This window comes from Eucyclogobius newberryi, unplaced genomic scaffold (genome assembly GCF_026437365.1).
Source record: "Eucyclogobius newberryi isolate DKJ021-1_F unplaced genomic scaffold, fEucNew1.0.hap1 SCAF_4, whole genome shotgun sequence".
Lineage (NCBI taxonomy): Eukaryota > Metazoa > Chordata > Actinopteri > Gobiiformes > Gobiidae > Eucyclogobius > Eucyclogobius newberryi.
In genome coordinates, this window is record NW_027316056.1 from 24,431,270 (window position 1) to 24,451,820 (window position 20,551).

A 20,551-nucleotide genomic window follows, 5' to 3' on the forward strand; every position below is an offset into this window, starting at 1 on the left:
CTCCATGTAGTATTGAATGTAGAAATTAGGGCTGGGCTTGCCCATTTTGGATGATTACAATTTGAATCTATTTTTATCAGAGTCACTGATATCTGCTTCTCTTTAAAACATTAGCCCAAAACATTTTAATATGCCTGTCATTTAGACTATAAAGTATATTCCTATGGGCTTATACTCTTTTTTGTTTATTGTTGTCCTTCTATAGACCTCACCTTTCTCTCAATCCACTTTATGCTAAACTCACTCTCCTTCATTCTGCACAATAAACATGCTCTGCTCAGTCACAAGTAAACTTGTTTCATATCTAAAAGTTTACGTACCTCTCACACACACACACACACACGGACGCTACGCGCGCACACACCTTGCGTCGCCATGAATACTCACGCAGAGGGGGAAAGGGGCGGTGCTGAGCGAGGGTGCTGCTTTTTTCCTCAGAAGAGATGAGACGCAAACTGTGATCACAATCACTGTACACTCACAAGGCACATGCTGCGAGCCTTTACACGTAGTAAAGGCTGTTTTTTACTGGACTCTGGGTCAGAGAACTGCAGCCGTTGTAATGTGCTCTGCCTCTGTGTCCGCGGTCCTCGGAACAACTCACAACTTACAGATTAAACTACATTAAGACTCCTTCAAGATGCAACTCGCGGCTCTAATTAAGTGATAAAGAGAGAGAGAGGTGTGAAAAAACGTCAAAATTGTCAGCACGGCTGGGCAGAGAGCAGATGATTTGACGATTTAGTCAATTAGTTAATTATTGAAGACCCAAATCAATCGAATTCATTGGATCTATCGCCCAGCCCTAGTAGAAATGTACTAATACAAATCCTTAACAATGGGAACAATTTTCCCCTGGCTTTCTACTGGTACAATGACTTAGCTGTTTTATCTTGTGGTTAGTCAGATTACTTTTTTTGTAGATCAGTACAAATTTGAACTTTTATATTTGTAGGTATATACATTTTGTATCTGTTTGTTTACAGGGGTTAATAATGTAATAAAGGGACACAAATGACATGGATCCGTAACTATTTAAGGCTGAAGTTCCTAGAGTTGGATCCTGTCCCTGCTGGGGGCCTCGCCAGTTGGGGAATCCAGCAATATAATCTAGATGAGAGTATAAGGCTGGTTCAACTGTGAATTAACCCAAAGCCCCAGCACTGGAATGCAAAAAGGAATGTTCAAAAATCGGCTATAGAAATGTTCAATGAAAAGCTCTTTCCTTTGATTGTGATCTGGACCAATGACTTAGAGGTGCCCCACATTGTTATACTATAGAACTGTGATATATTCACTGTTGCTGTATAAAATAAAGTCATCTGAACATTTTAGTAACAATTTCATCATACTCCTTGAATCACTGGGCACAGTATCCATTTGTATATCTTACTGTAGCTGTCGCACCGGGGTCCTTTCACAGTGTGTGAGTGTGTGTGTGTGTGTGTGTGTTCTCATCTGATATGTGCTTCTCCAGTCTGTTTCAGCCTGCCTGCGCTCCAATCTCCTATTCCTTCTATGTCTGTATGGCTGCTACACGCCTTTCAACCCCCCCTAGATAAAATCAGAGCATTTTCTGCCTGCCCAATGTTTCCCTCTGTATCACATTCTCTTTGGTGGGCGCTCGCTGCTCTCTAAGGCCGTTCATGTTTATGTGTGGCGGGGCAGACGTACCCGTAGCCGTGCGTGTGTGTTGGGCACATACCACATAATTGGTCTTGATATCAAAGGCTCATATCTCAAGAGGGTCTCACAAGGCTTCTCAGGCAAACCTAGAGAGGCGCCGATATCACTGCGTTTCCCAGATTATTTCCTGGGATGCACCAGGTTGAGAAGGAAACAAAGATGTGCCTTCTGTTCTGCTTAATCTGTTTTAGCGATACAGAACGGTCCCAGCTCAATGACTCACTCTCGTTTTATCGGTTTAGTATCTAGGTGTTTTAATATAGTCTTCACGTACTATACAGCTACATCAGGTTTGTCCAACAGATCTGTGTCATCAAAGAAAGTTGCTGTTTTTAGATGACAAATGGCAAACACAAATGTGTATATGACAGATTTGTATGATTTCTGATTGTGATTTGGTGGGTAGGGATGTCAAGATTATTCAGTTAATCAATAATCGTGATTATTCAGATCACAATATAATTGTAAGAACGAAAAAATTATAATTGTGACAATTTTAGAAGCAAAATTAAGTCTTTTGAGTTCAACCCATCATCCAAAAAAAAGTTAATGAAATAATTGTATTTAACTGGCTGTGTTTGTCACATTTAACTTTATTTTGTCTTTCAGAAAGATACATTTCATAAAGCCGGTCACAAACTTGAGGAACAGTAACAATGGGAATGAGATAATAATCGTATCATATATTATAGTTTTACACCAATCAAGTTGCAGTCTTAAGAAAGTAAGTAAAAAAAAACAACAACTAAAAAGTCATGTGCACACTAGAGGATTTTTTCCAGATTCTAAGACACATTTCCCTCCTCACAAGTTTGGGAAGATGTGGCTCGAGCAGCAATTCTCGTAACTGTGGCACTTTTATGTCTTTAGGGTCAATGTGATTCTGTTTTGCCTTGTTATTTGTCGGGTTGCTGCTTGCACACCTCAACTTGTGAGGTTACAACAACTTAACCGCAGCCAATCAGAGAAGCCAAACAGTGCTTGGCTCCGTGGCCTATTGATGACTCGTTTGTGCTATAACTTTAGAAATAGCACAAACAAAACCAACACAGAGTTTGTGTTGCAGTGACTGTGACAGGCTCCTTACTTCCAGTGAATATAGCGCTTTATTAGACACAGACCGGGATTTGAACTCACAACACTGCGGCAGGCTTCACATGGAGCCTGGCATATGTGCTGCCGCCTTAACTGCTCGTCCACCGGGCTGCTCTCTGTATTTGTTTTCATTACGCAGCTCGTTTCATCACATGACACATGTGCTCTTCTCTGCTTGAATAAGATCCGTCCCAAAATGGTAAAGCGTGTGGTGTGGCTGAGTGTTTCCTCGTGTCTGTGGCCTGCAAACTTTGTGCCACATCTTAAAATCACAGACAATTTAAAAAAGTGTGTAGCCGCTGTGTAGAGCTCTAAAACATATTCATGAAATCCCCCTAGTGAGAAACACATTCCTCCCACCCTCTATACATGAATTAAAGGTTTCCTATGTTATTGTCAAAAAATGTATGTGAATAGTGGAGGAGTTTTGGTCCGGTGTAAAAACTGGTGCTAGCTTGTCTCTGTCCAGAGTTTACCCCGCCTAAAGCACAAAGTCACGGGAATAGGCTCCAGTCACATGCAACCCCCTAAAGGAGCGTTCAGATCACGTCCAAATTGGCTCCGGACGCCCGAGTTGGACACCTGTGCATTTGCAGACACTTTGGCGCAGTGGAGGAGTTGTTGTGTTTCCCGGTGTGTGGCTGCTCTCCTGGTGCGATGGCAGACCAGGTTGGGAGAGTGGCTTTGGTGTATTTGCTTTAAGTGACTTTTAGTGACTTAATGGCCACTATGCTGTCCTTTGCGCCTTACTGATACTTGAGTGCTTCATGGGCCAAGATGCTTTTAGTGCACTCCACCTTTCCACTCTCTCTCACCTGTTTGACCAAGACCGTCGCTAAGAACTGTATGGGCAGCATAGGCGGCCCACCACTGTTTCGCTTGCTCCACCATATCTGCTATGCTCCAAAATTACTTCTGGACTTCAGAGAGACTTTCCCCCCCGATACCTCTGTACAGCCGTTGCCACCTCATCACCTTGTTTGCCCTTTCTCTCCCCAATTTTTCAGCTGCCTGCCTCATTGCTCTCGCAGTCCCTCAACACAAAGCAAAAAACACATTTGACAAGAGAGACAAGTCACCAGTGTTTGTGCGCCCGCCTCTCTGGTGCTCCCCGCTCTTTGAAAAGTGTTAAATAGAATCATACTTCATTTATTATTCTGCCATCTTTCACTCCTTTGACGGCAGCGTTTTTCCCACTGAATTTTTTTTTTTGAACTCTTCCCTTTCCCCCAAAATGCATCGCACCCCAACATCTCACAAGAATTGTCACTTCCTCGACCCCCCCCACCATCTGCTTGCCATTTCCAATGAGTTTTTCCTCATTTTAAACAAAATAATTGGCTGGCTTAAATGCCAAGCTGGGGGCACAACATCTATTGACTTTGCTTTGGCTCTGTCTACCCTCATTGTTATCAAGGTTATTTAGAGATAGATCTTGTTCCAAAAACACTAAGTTGCCTCATGCATCACGGCTGCAAAACAGCTACACAGCTAACTTCTCATCCAAGACAAGTCACTGACTGCAGATGGAATAGTCCTGCTCTCAAACTTCAATACAACTACTAGAATCTGCAAACTAATTAACACGTCTTTGCAGAAATGGTTTTAGCGCTAACCAGTGAACGTTCATCCGGAAAAGGGGTGTGTTCTTCCCGTGGAGGCAAAGGCAGAATTGTGTTATATTTGAATGCTGCTATTTCTGAATGTTTCCGTCTTAATGCATGTGTTGCACTCTCAAATCCTGGAATTGACTTTAGTGTACTTGGTTTGATATCATGACAAGATTTAAGACTGACGTGTGTGTATTCTTCAGTAGGGGGAATTTTTGTTTAACTAAAAATAATTGACTTGAATAAAAAATTGTACATATCTTCAAAACAACGTTCACGATATTATCTACATTTTGATATATTTTCCACTTTCCAATCTTTACCCACCTAAGCTACAACTTGAATTTTATTCGCTCAACTTCTTTCAATTCTATTGTAATCAATTTGAATTGAGACTTGACATTTTTCCTTGAAAACTTGAGACTTCATAAGGTGACTCAATTCGAACAATTTCCAAATGTCTAGACAGTGACTTAAATAGACCAGAATTAGTTTAAAAAAAACACCCAAAAAAACATACAACACTGCTATGAACATGTTTCCCCTTGCCTAGAGCACACATATCCTTTCTCTGTCAGAACTCACACTTTGGTAGAAAGTTGCTCATCACCCTCCCCAAACCTGCCCCAACTTCTTCTGGCAGTTTATCTTTTGAGAAGTGTCTGAGCTCTTCAAAGCCCACAGACCAGTGTGCCCGTGTGCCAATGCATTGCTATCCACCTTAATGAGTGCGCACGTGGCTGTTTGAACCATTCACGCATGAGATTGAGAAGAAACCTCTGAAGTTATTTTCCTTTGAGTCCCTGAATTACAGCAGGCCCTTGAATCATACGCTGCAATCTGATGTCAGCCGAGTGTCCGTGCAATATAGACTATATGTGCCACTTCAGCTGTCATTAGATTGGTTCTGGTCATCTGGAGAATGTGTGCGGTGCAGTAGATAATGGCTGAAATAAATGTTTTAAACTCAATATGAACCAAACGTTCAGAGGACAGATGGCAGGGCTCTCTAGAACACTTGAATAACTATGACCTATACATATAACTTGCAGTTGGTGCATGTAAGGGTAAAGTGGTTGGATAAGGCAACGTCAAGTTTGCCAAAAATAATAATATTAACATACACGTTTTTGTGGTGCACCGATTGTTTGTTGTCTTATTATTTATGTTATGTTATGTGTGTGTGTGTGTGTGTGTGTGTGTGTGTGTGTCCCATGTGAGTTATTTTCAGTGTTTTCTGGAAAAGGACAATGTTTTTATTTAGCTCTGTGTTTAGCCATAGATAGGCTAAAGGCTATAATATATGTTGCCTTCACACTTTTCCATTCTGTGAATTTCCTGCTTTATTTCAATTATTTCCCAGACTAAAGTATCTCTCTGAACTTCTCCAGGCTGTGTGTCATCCTCGTGTAGCTCCTCCTCAGACTCATGTAAACATGTCTAAACTGATCATTTAGGAGGAAAACTAGTTAAATAATGTCTGAAAAAAACATGACGTTTATCACAGGGTCACGCGTGAATTCATCACACTTATATATTTAATGATAAGTTTTGTGTAAAACTTTCTATAACTTTGTTAACGTCTTTTGGCTCCATAAAGACTGGATTAAAGTTAAAGTTCTGTTCGAATGTAACAGCAGAAAGCCTCTGAGCATTGGAGCTGTTGGGACGACAGAGTTAACTCTTTCATTACCATAACAGGTGTAATATCGCGGACTGATATTGTGGTTTGGACTGAAACCAATATTACTCAATACCGATACTGGGCTGATATATCGGTACACCCCTAATACTTTTGCATGTCTTATAGAACTATTTCTGTAGTTGTTTCATATTTAATTTTCTTTCTTATTCTTATACAATTGACTGCTTCTTGAATGGTGGTTTATCTTATGCCACAAAGTGAACATTTATGAATAGTTCATTTCAAGATTATTCTAGTTGTATTGAAATAAGTGTTTTTCCTGAACATTTACTTTTGAATTTAGATTATCCTTGCATTTCAAATTATGTGAGTTTGTGGTGAAGTTGTGTGTTAACAAATCATTAGCAAATATTTTGTTTTCCTTTTTCCATCTCTTTTTTTGTTCATTACAGTGACAGCAGTTGAAATACTGCTTACCGGGGTCAGTGACTTAAGGGGTTTGTGGGTCCGCGTCCAATGGGTATTTGGATTTTCTTTTAATAATTCTGTGTTGAAAAACTAATAATGTGTTGTTATTTTATTTTTATTGCAAAATACAGAAAATATAAGTGAATAAGCCCTGCGACGAGCTGGCCCCTGTCCAGGGTGTGCCCCGCCTAGGGCCCAAAGTCACTGGGATAGGCTCCAGTCACCTGCGACCCCAAACGGGAACATGCGGTAGAAAATAAATGAATGAAGACGTGAATAAGCAAGCATTTTTTGTTTTACTGTTCAAGGAAATCAATGATTAATTTAAAAAAAACAAATGCACTTTACTTTTTACCTATTGTATATAAACAAAACTACAGAGAGACAGAAAAAAAGCGGGGAGTTCTTTTTCATTTTCTGAATTCTCTGATGGTCGAGGGAATGAAGACAGAACCTGTTTCTTCCTGTGAATAAAAAATAAATGCACCACAGAGACTTAAGAGTTTAATGTCGAAAAGAGAAGTGAAAAGCTGTTAATATGACAAACCATCTCAAATGCATGAATATTATTTAGACTTGTGCATCAGACACAGGCCTCAGAGTTCTACTGTGTTCATCTGCTTTGTGCTTTAACAACTTTCTAAAAATATATATAAGGTATATCTTCTGTGTCAATCTTGTGTGTTTTTGCTTATCTTGTACGTTGAGTAAAAATCCAAATTCAAGTTGTTTTTGAAATAATGATATTAACTACTACACAAAATATGTCTGGTATTTAATTTCTGATGTCTGTTGGTATTTTGCTATAAAATTTAACTTACGATATAATATTTGATTTTCAATACTGAATTCTAAAAAGAAAATCCAAATACCCATAAATCCATAAATACACTGACCGTACACAGACTTAATGGGACGAGTGAGCACTCTCTACTTAAATGCAATTAAAAGAATACAGTTCGGTTAATATTTCATCTTTGCTAGTTTGGTTATGAAATAAGAAATATACTATTTGTTTTGCCATGTATTTCATTTAATATACTTGAATTTATTCCCTTGAATTAATACCCTTCATACAAAAGTTATATATTATTACAATTATATCAGTTCATACTCTATTTTTATTAACCATCCAGCTCTCCAAATGAGGTCATATGTGCAAACGTCCTATCTAATGTGCATGCCGGCCTGGTATAAAGTCACCGTGGTTCCGGTTAGGAGATGCCCTGGAGCACCCTGGGGGCCCAACTGTCACCCTTGCTCAGCACTGTAATTAGGAGCCATACACTTACATTGCATATGCACACAACTAGACCTACACACAGAGAGACGTGTCTCAAGGACGGGCGGATTTAGATGGACACATCATGAAAAGTTGACTAGAAAAATGTTTTTCTTGCTGTCGATGACATGCTTTAGGAAAAGTCACTGTTGACCTTCTGTTAAACTTGTGTATTTCCTCATGCTCAACAACACAACGTGGTCTTGGTCTTTATATTAATTGCTACTATGCTAACTCTGCTGAGAATGATGCATGGAATACTCAGAACACTAAAAAAACAGATTAAACAAGGGCACATCACCAGAAGTGTGCATTTTCAGGTGAAATGTGCTTTTCAGAGTGATGAAGATCATGGCAAAACAGTACGTCTTTTGAATGGGCAAAAATCCTCAATATTTACCTAGACAGGAAGCTGAAGCTCAAGTTTGGGCTCTGAATAGGTGTGTCTTCATTTGTAGATGGAGTGCGGGGATCTACTCAATTTGTGTTTTTTGTAAGAATTGTCCAGACAAAAAAAATCCACAAATGATATATTAGATTCTTACAATCGCATAATTTGTAAATGTCTTGATGAATGATCTCTCAAATAAAAACTGCCAAATAGGAAAAAAGTCTGTTGAGTTAGTTTAGTAACAACAATATGTTTATTGTTTATTTGTGCTCACAGAGAAGAGGCTGAACTTCGTGCCATGCCATGAAGAGGCAGAGATATTAACCATAAACAGTGTCTTATAAATATCCATGGTCTCAAAGGTCTTATTAAAATCATATGGTAAGGGGCACCCATGTTGACTTCTACAGTAAAGTTATCTTTTATGAATTTAGGATAAAAATAAATGAAAATGATTTGAACATTCGTCCGAATATGACAGAAGACCACCATAAAGTGGACACTCGGAGGATCATGCAGAGAGGCATAGGAGCATTTCTGCTTTTTATCATTGAATCACTTGAATAAACCTTCCCTGGTAAGCCAGACTTATTTTATGTTATTGTTTGGTTTTTTCTAACGTATTTTGTCTGCTTATGTTAGATACATTTGTTGAAAGTGTGCACCCCAAAGCCACATTATGTGGGAAAGGTCCAGTGGTCCACTTTCACAAAAAATGTTGTAGACACAAAAGTACTTGAGCTACCGACCTTTTCCTCTTTGGCAGTTTTTATTTGAGAGTTCACTGAGAACCATTTACAAATGATGTGATTGTAAAAATCTAATATGATGCTTCAAAACACTATGTTGGAGATTCCCTTCTAAAACTAACGGAACATTTCTATTCAGTAATTACATTTTAACATAGTGCCGCTCGATGGTGTAGTGGATAGCACATGTGCACTCAATGTGAGCAACCGAGTGCTTGAGTGTTTGAATCCAGTTCTCAACTATTTGCTGCAATGTCCTTCCTTCTCTCATCCCCATTTCACGCTGTACTGTCCTGTCTATTAAAGCCTACAGACCAAAAACGCTTTAAATTACTCATTATTTTCTATCATTGCACATATATTTATTCATTCATTCATTTTCTAGCGCTTGTTCCCGTTCAGGGTCGCAGGTGACTGGAGCCTATCCCAGTGACTTTGGGCCTTAGGCGGGGCCCACCCTGGACAGGGGCCAGCTCGTCACAGGGTTATATATTTTGAAAACATTTTCTCTAGCTGCTTGGATTTCTACAGTTTTATTGGCAAAATGCGTGGACATAACGTATTACACTATATTAGATAATCCCCCGTAAATACTATCAGAAAATGTATATTTAGTCACTACAACAATTTGTTTGGTCTGAATGGCACATTTAGTGACCTTTATTCAACCAGAAAAGTCCCACTGATATTAAGATTCTCAGGGGAGTCCTGGCCTCAGAGGGGAGGAGCTTATTGTACATGTTTTTAGTGGTAGGAGAAACCAGAGCACCTAAGCCTATGCCGACACGGGGAGAGCATGCAAACTACACACAGAAAGGCGCCATTGAGGGATCAGGAATTGATCCCAATACCTTTTTGCTGTGAAACAAGTAAAACTTAATCATAGCCTCTCACAGTGTCCTCCCCCAGCCCCAAGCAGTGAGCAGTGGCCTCTAGCTCCAGGAGCAGTTGATGAAGGTTTGAAGCTTTCTATGGCTTATTCCTGCAGTTCCTCTGTTTGTCCAAATGTGTCTCTTAGCGCAATCAAATAAAATGGAGAGACAATGTATATATTTTTAAAATTACCGGTATATGAAATTCAAAAAAATATGAACATGTTGGCTTATAGCTGCCGAATATGTCTGTACTATCTCAGTCGTCCAGGCGTGGTCCATAGGAGAAAAAGCTTTGTACCTGCATCCCAGTTTGAGAACTACAGGCATTAGACTCTAGTATCTTAAATCTAAACATTCTGACACACCAACTATGTGATGTTCGCATGTGACTGAGGAAATGTGACATGCAGACATGCAGTGCTCAACCAAAATCACTGTCCCAAATCAGACTTAGAGGACCTCCACCTCCCCCTCCAAATGTTTGCATATATGCACCGCTTGCATTTTACCCATGATGTGGTGAGTAAATCCTGCCAGATGCTGTCATGTCTGTGGTCGTCTTACACGCTGCCTCGGATGCCAAATACAGACAGCTCACTGGGGCAAGCCTATACTGCAGTTTAAGTAAATGGTCTTCTATTATATATATATATTATTGTATTAGGAGAGATGGAATGTTGGTGAAATCGGTAGAAATATTTCGTATTGCGTCCTGGAGTCGGACAACAGGGAAGTTTCCAATAAGGCTGGGTATTTCCTAGTACGCCACTATTCGATACAGATCCCGATACACGGACGATACGCGTCCTGATTAATGGATATCCCTAAAACCGGTGTTTAAAGTTGATTACAATTATTCATTAATTCATTTTCTACCGCTTCTTCCCGTTAAGGGTCGCGGGTGACTGGAGCCTATCCAAGTGACTTTGGGCCTTAGGCGGGGTACACCCTATACAGTGGCCAACTCGTCGCAGGGCTGACACATAGACATAGACACACGGACAACCATTCACTCTCAAATTTATTCACTAGGGCCAATTTAGAGTTGCCAATTTTGCCTAACACGTTCATGTCTTTGGACGGTGGGAGGAAGCCGGAGAACCCGGAGAACCTGGAGAACCCGGAGAGAACCCACGGTAACACAGGGAAGACATGCAGACTCCACCCAGAAAGATCATATGATGTTGGTCTGGCCCGGGAATGATCTCCTTCTTGGGAGGCAAGAGCGCTAACCGCCCGATTACAGTTATGTTTTGATTAAGTCGAATAACAAAATGCATTAGAATGTCATGTTCACACTGTCCACAATATCAGAATACAACTGTCCTATGATGAAGTCACATGTTCAGCTCCTCACATTGAGCCTTGATGCATCAGTCTGTAGGTTCAGAAGTGTAGAACTCTGCACTTAATGACTTTATGTTGTTAAAAAGTATCACAATCCGAATCTCTGTATCGATACACGTATTGACAAGAAGTCCGTCACCATGTTGATACATGATATTGATATATTGAACACAGCCCTAGTTTCCATGGTTACTGTGAGAGGATAAGGCCAGATGCTGAAGCTCAAAACTGTTGTTGTTTAAGTACTTGTGCAATATGTTTGTATAGAAAGTATATCTTGCATCAGTATTGCCTTCTTCAGTGTATTTTAGCTGCATTCTCTCTATGCATTCAATACATGTTGAGTGCCAGGGATGGCATCTAACATCCCAAACATATTCAGCCGTCATTCGGAAGTGACACTTTTGGGTGCACACTTGTTTTGACAAGTTTTTTTGCATATTTGATGCCAGTGCACTATTGTGCTGACAATGTCAGGGATGCTGTTGTTTTGCCTGCAAATCCTCAGCTTGTTTTTAAAATGTTAAAAAAGATTACACCTACAGTACATAATCCTACATTTACTTACAGAAGATAAAGAACCATATTGACGACATGCTAAACAATGAAAATGCAGGTCTTTTGCGTGTTTAATTTATGATACATGGTGATGTTTAAATAACTCAAAACATTTCACAAGGAAGAATGATAATAGAGGTAAGGCTTAGTGTCTTGCCCAAGGTTACAACAGCATTATAAGGAAGCGTTGCTAAAACATACCTACTTTGAATTGATGTACAGAAACAGTATTCATATTGTATTTGAAATGACAGCATTGGCAACAGGTCAAAGCTGGAGGTCTTCGGTGCTCGACAGAGAATACTCACTAGACAGACTTATATTTATTATTCATCTTCTATATACGGTATATAATATCTTGGCAAGGAACAGCAGAATGGCAAGAGTGACATCCTCCAGCCAAATATTAATAATTGAGCACATTTCAAAGCTGATTCCCAGCAGAGCAAACAACATTATTTTACCTGTGCCTGCTTTGACAGGCTGTTCCACCGTTGACAGAAGCACATTCAGGGACTCTAGACAGCTGCTGTGTTTGTGAGAGACTATATGTGTGTGGGTAGAAAAAGTCAGGAAGATCTGTCGTTCCTTTATAAGTGCACTGTGCTGGTTCTAGCTCCGGATGTGATTCCTGCACTAGCTTCCACAGCCGCACACACATCAAGCTTTCCACTCATCTCTCTTCGTCAATCACGCTTCCATTACACCCTCCATCAGCGTTCCTCTGCACAACGTGTTTTATGCCTGCTCTTCAGTAGCCAGTCCGTTTCATTCCATTTGTCCATCTCTAAACAGCCCTACTGTATGTCTGCACATAACCACGTCAGGGAGCTAATAAAGCCCAATCCAAACCGGCAGTGCTTGCAATTTCAGACGTGATCCGGGAGGAAGGAGAGATTGAAAAGGGGGATGGCGTACATGGCCAGACTAACAGCTTTTTATCCTGCAGCAAGATACAGTAACTCCACTCTGGCTTCTGTCAACTCCCACTGGACACAACGAGCACCTCCTTATTCCGTTTACCCTAATGGTCTCTTTTCTCAGATCGCTTAAGTTTTCCCCGTACACACATTTACATTTAATAAATGTCATTGTCTATTGTAGGGCTATTAAATGTGCCATTGCTTTGTTAATTGGATTTATTGTACCTTTAAGGCTAATTTGAAATGCTTTTCTTGGCCAGGTTCTGAAGGAATTATGTTTTTTTTAAGTTGCGCAATAAATGGCAGAATAATTGTATGTTGAATGTGTGAGAATAACACAACAGCAAATATCTCCTCTAGTTCATGACTCCATTGCATTTTTTATGTATTATTGGAAGGAATCTAAATTTATGTCTGCTTACGCTCATTCACATTTCTGTCAATTAGTTGCATTTTACACTATTGCAAAACACGGCCGCACAAGATAGAGTTTTTATGTCATAATTGATGTGTTATCTTGCCGTCTGCATTTGGAGTGGTGATTTTACGAGCAGCTTGTAGTCAAATTGTAGTTAATGTTTTAAATGCATATATGTGCTGCCTTGGAATCTGGTCGAAAGCAGATTGTTTTAAAGAAAAAATCTCTGAAGGCAATATACAATTACAACTTTGTGACGGTTGAAAATATACAAATGTTTAGAATTTTAAGAGTTTTTCCTCAACTTTTGTATTATTATATTTTATTTTACTCCACACACCGACTCTTCTTGCCAGTAGAGTTAACGTCTATTCAAATAAAAACTTCACATATAAATCTAATGTTGTTCCATAGACAGCTTTTTTTTTTAAACATTTCTGTATGTATCAACTTTGTTTAACTCTGATTACTGCCATTGTTGATGAATTGGGTTTAATCAATCAATGCTGAGAAAGAAACTTGTGTCTGGAGGAGCATCTGGCAACATCGCCCAAATCAATCAAACGACTTGGAGACGTATGATTTGTAATTCTTATATTTTATTACTTTATGCTTTTTAGTACATCCAGTCTTTACTTACTTCCCACAATTTGCAAACCACAGTTGTACATTATTACGCTGTCTAATATATACAATAACTGTCATTGTGCTCCACTCCAAAACTTTCCCTGCATTATCCCTAGTTGTTACAGTATATCAAGTTCACGAGTATTGATAAAACAGGTTTCAGTCTTCCATTTTTTTGGAGCTGTTACACAAATTGGTATTCGACGCCTTCCTCATATGTGTCATTGTAGTGTTGAAACGCTTCAGTCATTGCCTATGCCTCTGCGCTCTCAGAAACATCTCCCTCCTAACAAGGATTAGTCCTCTCCTCTCTCTCTGTGTAATTACTCTGTCCTTCTTCAACACATCTGCACTCTCTCACCCGCGCGCTCACAAATATTTATTCCTTTCTGCATCTCCCCGCACACGCAACTCACACCCACAGCAGCAAGCCTCATCGAATCATCAGTCAGCCGCTGGTGTTGATATGACAGAAGAGAGGAGTGTGGTCTGCCAAACAAAGTGAAAAAACATCAAGAGACAATAACAGCGGCAGGAGCAGCATCACGGTCCTCTCTCTCTCTCTCTCTCTCTCTCTCTCTCTCTCTCTCTCTCTCTCTCTCTCGCTGCCTGCCGCTGCTCGCGAGCTTTGTGTGTGCATGAGAGTGTTTTGGTGCAAAGGGAAGGAAGAAAGCCAGCAGGCAAGGCGGGATCCAGGTCACTGCCTTGTTTTGATGTGGTCCTGCTAATTAAGAAAGAAACATTTTACAGCCAACACCACCGATGAGGCACATGAAAAAGGTGTATCATGGGATAAGCTATGAAAATAGTGTGTATTGATGAACGCAAGGGCATCGCAGTTTGGGACGGCCACACAGTTGAAATTGAGTCTATGTTTCACAATATGTACTATAAGTGCATTTTACTTGGTACAATTACTTACATGGTACAATTATATACTACATAAGCAAGCATTTTTAATTTTAATATATATATATATATATATATATATATATATATTTTTTTTTTTTTTTATTGAACAGTGAATAAACAGTAAATAAACAGTGAAACAAGACAAGAAAGAGAACAACAGACACAAATCAAAAGTAGTAGACATCCAACAAAAAGATAGAAGCTAAGGCACCAAACAAACTAAACCAAAACAATTGTCCTACTTTGTCTGTCAAATTTATCAATTTTCAAATTCAGTACACATGTTTTTTTTTCCATTTTGCAAAAGTCCAGTCAATGAATGTTGGTGCACTTTGTGTCATCCAAATTTTGCAAGGGCCTTTTTTGCTGCCACCAGGCGGATGCTCCAGAGGTATTTATCGTGTCCGTGGCTGGAGTTTTGAGGCCCAAGAGCATGTTTTTGATATCCAGTGGGATATAAATTATTAGTAAAACTTTATTGATCTCAGTCCAATACTTCAGAGCAACAGGACAGTTCCAAACCATGTGATAGTGCTTTGCCTCCTGGCTGACATAGTTCTCAAACACATAACATTTCTCTGTGAATAATGGGCACTTTGAAATCGGGGTATGAAAAATTGTGTCACATTTTTTCCAACAGAATTCATTCCAAACATGTGATTTTGTGGCCCTCCACTGGGATGTACATATACTTTTCCATTCTTCATCAGTCAAAACAAAATTACCCTCTCTTTCTGATTTATTTTTAATGCAAATAGTGCAAGAGTTGCTGCTCAAATGGCTGCCTAAATTGTTCATACATTTGTATCATTTAGATATTATTCCCTTTGGAAGTTCAGATTTATAAGCTTTTATAAATATTTCAGTTAAAGGTCTGTGGTGGTCGTTGAGTCATAAGCAACCGTTTTAAAATGATAATTGATATAACTTCATTCAAATATGGTCACTGAAAAAACAGGAGAAAAAGATTTCTTTAGTTACACAGATTACACAGTAACACCATAGTTTATTTGTTGCCGTATAGATTTTTTTTGCTTAAATTTTCAGGTTTGGTGTCAAAACACATACTTGACAATAACATTGAATAATTAAATGTTGGGTTTTAAGTTTACCTGCTTGAAATGTGTTTATACAACATTCAGATGGGAAAATAATACATAGAAGCATTTACAGTTAACATACATTTTTCTTTTGAGTATATAGCATTTAACAGTAAGTTTGTGTTCAACCCACGTCTTGGATCTAGATTACCGTATTCACAATAATAAAAGTAAGAATTCTAGGAACAACGATACATCTAAATTTAAATAACTTTTTTTATCTGGCCATTTTCGTAGTGTTAGTAACGGGTTAGACAAATGTCACTGTTGGTCACAGTCTAAGCAATCGTGAATAATTGTTACACCGTATTGTGTTTTTTTCCTCACAATAATTGTAACCATAACATTTGATATTGTGACATCGCTACTGGGAAGAGCAAACCAATGTAAGCCCATTCTCCATTTTGTCTTTGTCTTTACTATTTTGCATTTGGCCATTTGTGTAGACCCCACTGAAACCTCAAATGCCCCTCTCGTGTTGTGTAAAGTTGCTGTCTTGGTAAACACACTGGCAAATTATGCGAGCGACAATCAGAGGAGAGGAAAGGTGGTAGACAGAAGTACAGCTGCAGCAGCCGCACAGGGGAGTGTTTCTTTGGCTCCGCTTTAGACTTAGAGACTCAGACGACTCAGACAGCGAAGGAGGTGACGTCAGCGCCGGTTTTACTGAGGGATAGAGGCGCAATCACAGGGACACTGGAGATGGCGCCCCCAGGGAGCAAGGGATGAGCAAGATATTAAAATGGGGAGCGAGGAGCTAGGAGACAAGCAAGCAATAAGAGACCCACCGCATCTATATCCGGGTGCGACTTTGGAAACTGCGGCTAAGTGGGTTTAGGGTAGATAAACAGACAGAGAGCAGCCAGCCTGTGAGACAAAGAAAAGGGAATGCTGCAAGAGGCTGAATAATTCCTGGGCGGAAACAGTGAAGACAAATGTAGAGGAAGAAATTGGTTTATTATCTGGGCTTTAGAGAGTGAAGCAAGGAGAAAACAGAACGGCAAAACCAAAAATAGGCGAGGGAAAGACAGTGATAGCAGGAAAGGATGGGGCGTGAGCAAGGCGAGATTATGTCAAGTCTTTGCTCTATGGCTTCTGTTTAAAATACCTTTCAATAACCTTCTGTGTTGCATGAGTCAGCCGTGAAAGTCCCCCACACCGGAGACAGTTTTGTCACAATCGTGAAGTGGAGATAAACATGGTCATACCACCGACCGAAGAAAAGTTCCAACATGTTCCTGAACTATTTGCATCTCATCTCCTGTCTCTGGCTGCCTGTAAACGTGGACCAAGATAGTGCATTTCAAATTAAAAGTGTGGTCGGATGTACAGTATCATACACTTACTCACCGTATACCTAGCAGGGACAGGCAGTATGGACAGAAATGAATACTTCGATCTGATTCTCCCGATGGTCAGACGATATATATGTGAATAAAAACAGAAACATGTCTTTAACAGTATTAGTCTTTAAATGTATTGAGTTGAAATTTGCAATGTCTATAAAAAATACCTAGGAACGAATCAATAAGACGCATTTAAGCATATTACAGGAAATTACTTTGGTGGAACAAATTTGACCTGTTTTAGAAGACTTTTAGAATGGTGTATAAAATATTAACCATAAATATTAAACTGTTATGCTGTGTTGAAATCTGCACTACTCATTTTGTAATTATCATGATGGTTTCAAGGGTAGAATGTTACGATGTAATGTAAATTGTAAAAATAATGTAATAGGGTGCTTTCACACTTGCACATAGACCACATCAGAATTTGAATTAAATTGATTTAATTTGGACCTAATCCTGGATTAGACCAGGACCAAACCAATTCTACATCTGGAATGAACTGGGCTCAAACTAGGATCCAAATGTAAAAGCGGCCATAGTCACTGACTAATTCACAGATGGAAAAATGTATTAAAATGCTACTTTCCTCCACCACATTTCATTGCACAGCTTTTAATATTAAAGTAAGGTCTGTGCAAATCTCTGAACCTTTTCCTCTTTCCAATTATGATAATCATAACTTCTAATGTCATAATTGATTCCACCACTTGCAGATTTGCACATAGAGGTGTGCGATGTGACTACATAGTGGAATGAATCAATAAAGGATTTGTAGCAGAGTACTCACACTAATCATTTATCAGGTCATTGTACACTATGCATGTTTTAAGATTATAATATGTTCAACAGTTGATGTGCAAACATGGTGGAATGGTTATGATAACCAAAAAATAAAAAAAATAACTGAAAAAATTTGGGATCCCTCTTGAATAATTTAAGAATTGTTTAGATCTAGTTGATAATAGCAAATAAATTGCTCATATTGTCTATTGAAAATGATGATGATGGTCCAAAAGAGGAATGTTTTGATCATACATATAAATGTGGCATCAGTATCAGATGTCAAGTCTTTTCCTCTACATCCAAATTGAGCTTGAATTATTAATAAAGTGACAACATGGGCAGGAGTTAAAGAACTGAGCTGAGGGGCTGAGGCTCTGTTTGGAGAAGATGGATAGACTTAGGATAAAGTCATATTTGCCAGATTGATTGACTAGAGCAGAGAAAAAAATAAAATGAGCCTTATGAATGTCGTGAATAAGGAAAAGTATGATGACAATTGTGTTTTTTGCATGGGCTTATTTGGCTTCCCTTTGGACCAGTCACTGTCAGAAAGTAATTCAATAGATTCAGTCATCGAAATGCTAAATATAAACATTTTACTTTTGTCATATTGTTATTTGTATTTGTATGTATATTGTATTGTATATTATGGTAGCAAGAGAAACAGGTTTGACCTATTCATGTTGTGTAGTCTTTCCAAACAATATGTCATTTTCAACTCAAAATATTAGTAGTTTCTTTAATTTTGCATAATATGTGGTCCTATACTAGTTCTGACATACAATAGATCAAAACCATATTAAAACGATTCAAGAAGGGTCATATTTTGTCCTTTTTACGTGATTTTTTCTTTCAATTTACTTGTTTAACTGAGAATCTTTTTGACAACCCCACATATATATGTCAATTAATCTTTACATGCTGTTCTGCGCACCACTATAGCTGTTTTTCCCCCACAAAACTTTCCTTCCCATGATCAAACTTCATCCCTGTGGCATGTGTGCTCTGACTTACTACTGTGATCCAGACAATGATCGTTCGCATGTGACCGTTAGGGGCAAAGCTGTGGCACGCTGTCATTTTGCGTCGCCCCCAAGTCCACAATGGCAGCCTCGTGACAGGTGACCGATGATGGAGGCACCGGGGCAAGAAATTAAAAGGCACAGAGGCGCGAGGGGAGGTGTGCGAGCAGCGAGTGGACCGGTGGCCATTGTTATTAGAATATGACAGTCACGGCTAAGATTGTTTTTCTAGAGATGACCAAAATAATCCATCGCTCGACGACTGGGTAGTAACTGACACTGGACTGCAGTAGATACTAAAGTTCATATTAGTACTGCAAATGTAAGACAAAAAAATAAATTAGCTTCCATGCATATTTCATTATGCAAATTGATGAATGATACAGTGAGAAGGAGAAACTTGAGGGGTTTGGTGTTCGGCTCATTAAAAATATCTCAGTGGGAGAAGGGGAATGTTTTTAATGTAAATGTCGCTGTTTGACAGGTGCACTGAGAGGAGAGAGAGTGCAGAGGAGCATTAATTGAAAGAATATATTCAGATGAAAAGAGTAATGGTTTCATAATACCTCTCAGAATATACCCATATATTCAAATTATGCAATCCATCCACATAATCTATGCCGGGGGAGCTGTGGAGATAAAGCATCACCTTGTGTAAACTTACATTGTAAATTATTACATGTGTCCGGTTACTTTATGTTCTGCTATGATGTGTTGTCTCACCCTCATTTAGCTTTGAATAGAAAGGATGGTCTCAGCAAGTGTAATTAGAAAAACAGACACCATTTATTTTTATGTATTGTATAGTGTAACAAAGGAGCTTTTACAGCAGTGTTGTAAATAATAAATCTCATGTAAACAACACCCTTAACCTGCGTTGATGAAATTCTGGAATACATACATTTAGCCTGTCAAAGCAGAGCACTCCAATTGTTTGTCCGGGCTATTAAACTCAAACTAAAACATGTTTTGTGTCTCCTTTTCTGTCTGAGGTGGCTACAATGAACTAGTCGAACAATGAGCCTTTCACAATAATTACTGTATATATATATATATATATATATATATATATATATATATATATATATATATATATATATATATATATATATATATATATATATATATATATATATATAATTAATACAAAATGTTCAATAAATAATAGTTGGAAAAATATTATTTTGGGCTCAATATTTATCACGTATATGCTTGATCTAATGTCCATTTTCAGCGCAATCACTATATGTTCTTTTATAGGTAATATTTTTGAACATGGGAAAATTGTTATGGATATGCGAGGTGTGACAGGTGATGTCACGTCACAACATGTGTAACAAATATCTAGAATTAAACAAGTTAAGCTTAAAATGATGTAATACTTGTGTAGAGCCTTCCTTACACTTGTTGGAAAACTGATTTATTTTTGTAAATAATTTCGATATTTTGCAACAAAAGCACGTCACACGGCGCAGGACCAGAAAAAAAGGTGTTCTACATCCCAAATGTCAAGAACCCATATTTTCTTTGCAATAGTGAGGAAATGTTTGCTATTTATTTGCAGTATGATAGGATTTGAGCTGTAGAGAGTCAAATAAGTATTTATAATTACTATTTATGTATCTCAGATCAAGTTTTTTTGTTTTTATTCATTTAGACCAGGGTTTACTGGGATTATGCTGCTTTGGATAAGATACCTTTATTTGAT

General features: G+C 38.7%; 1 protein-coding gene across 18 annotated transcripts in view; it reads left to right on the forward strand.

Moving 5' to 3' along the window:
* The window catches only part of adgrl3.1 (adhesion G protein-coupled receptor L3.1), a 146,871-nt gene that overhangs the window by 49,260 nt on the left and 77,060 nt on the right, over nucleotides 1-20,551 (forward strand). The window lies entirely within an intron of this gene.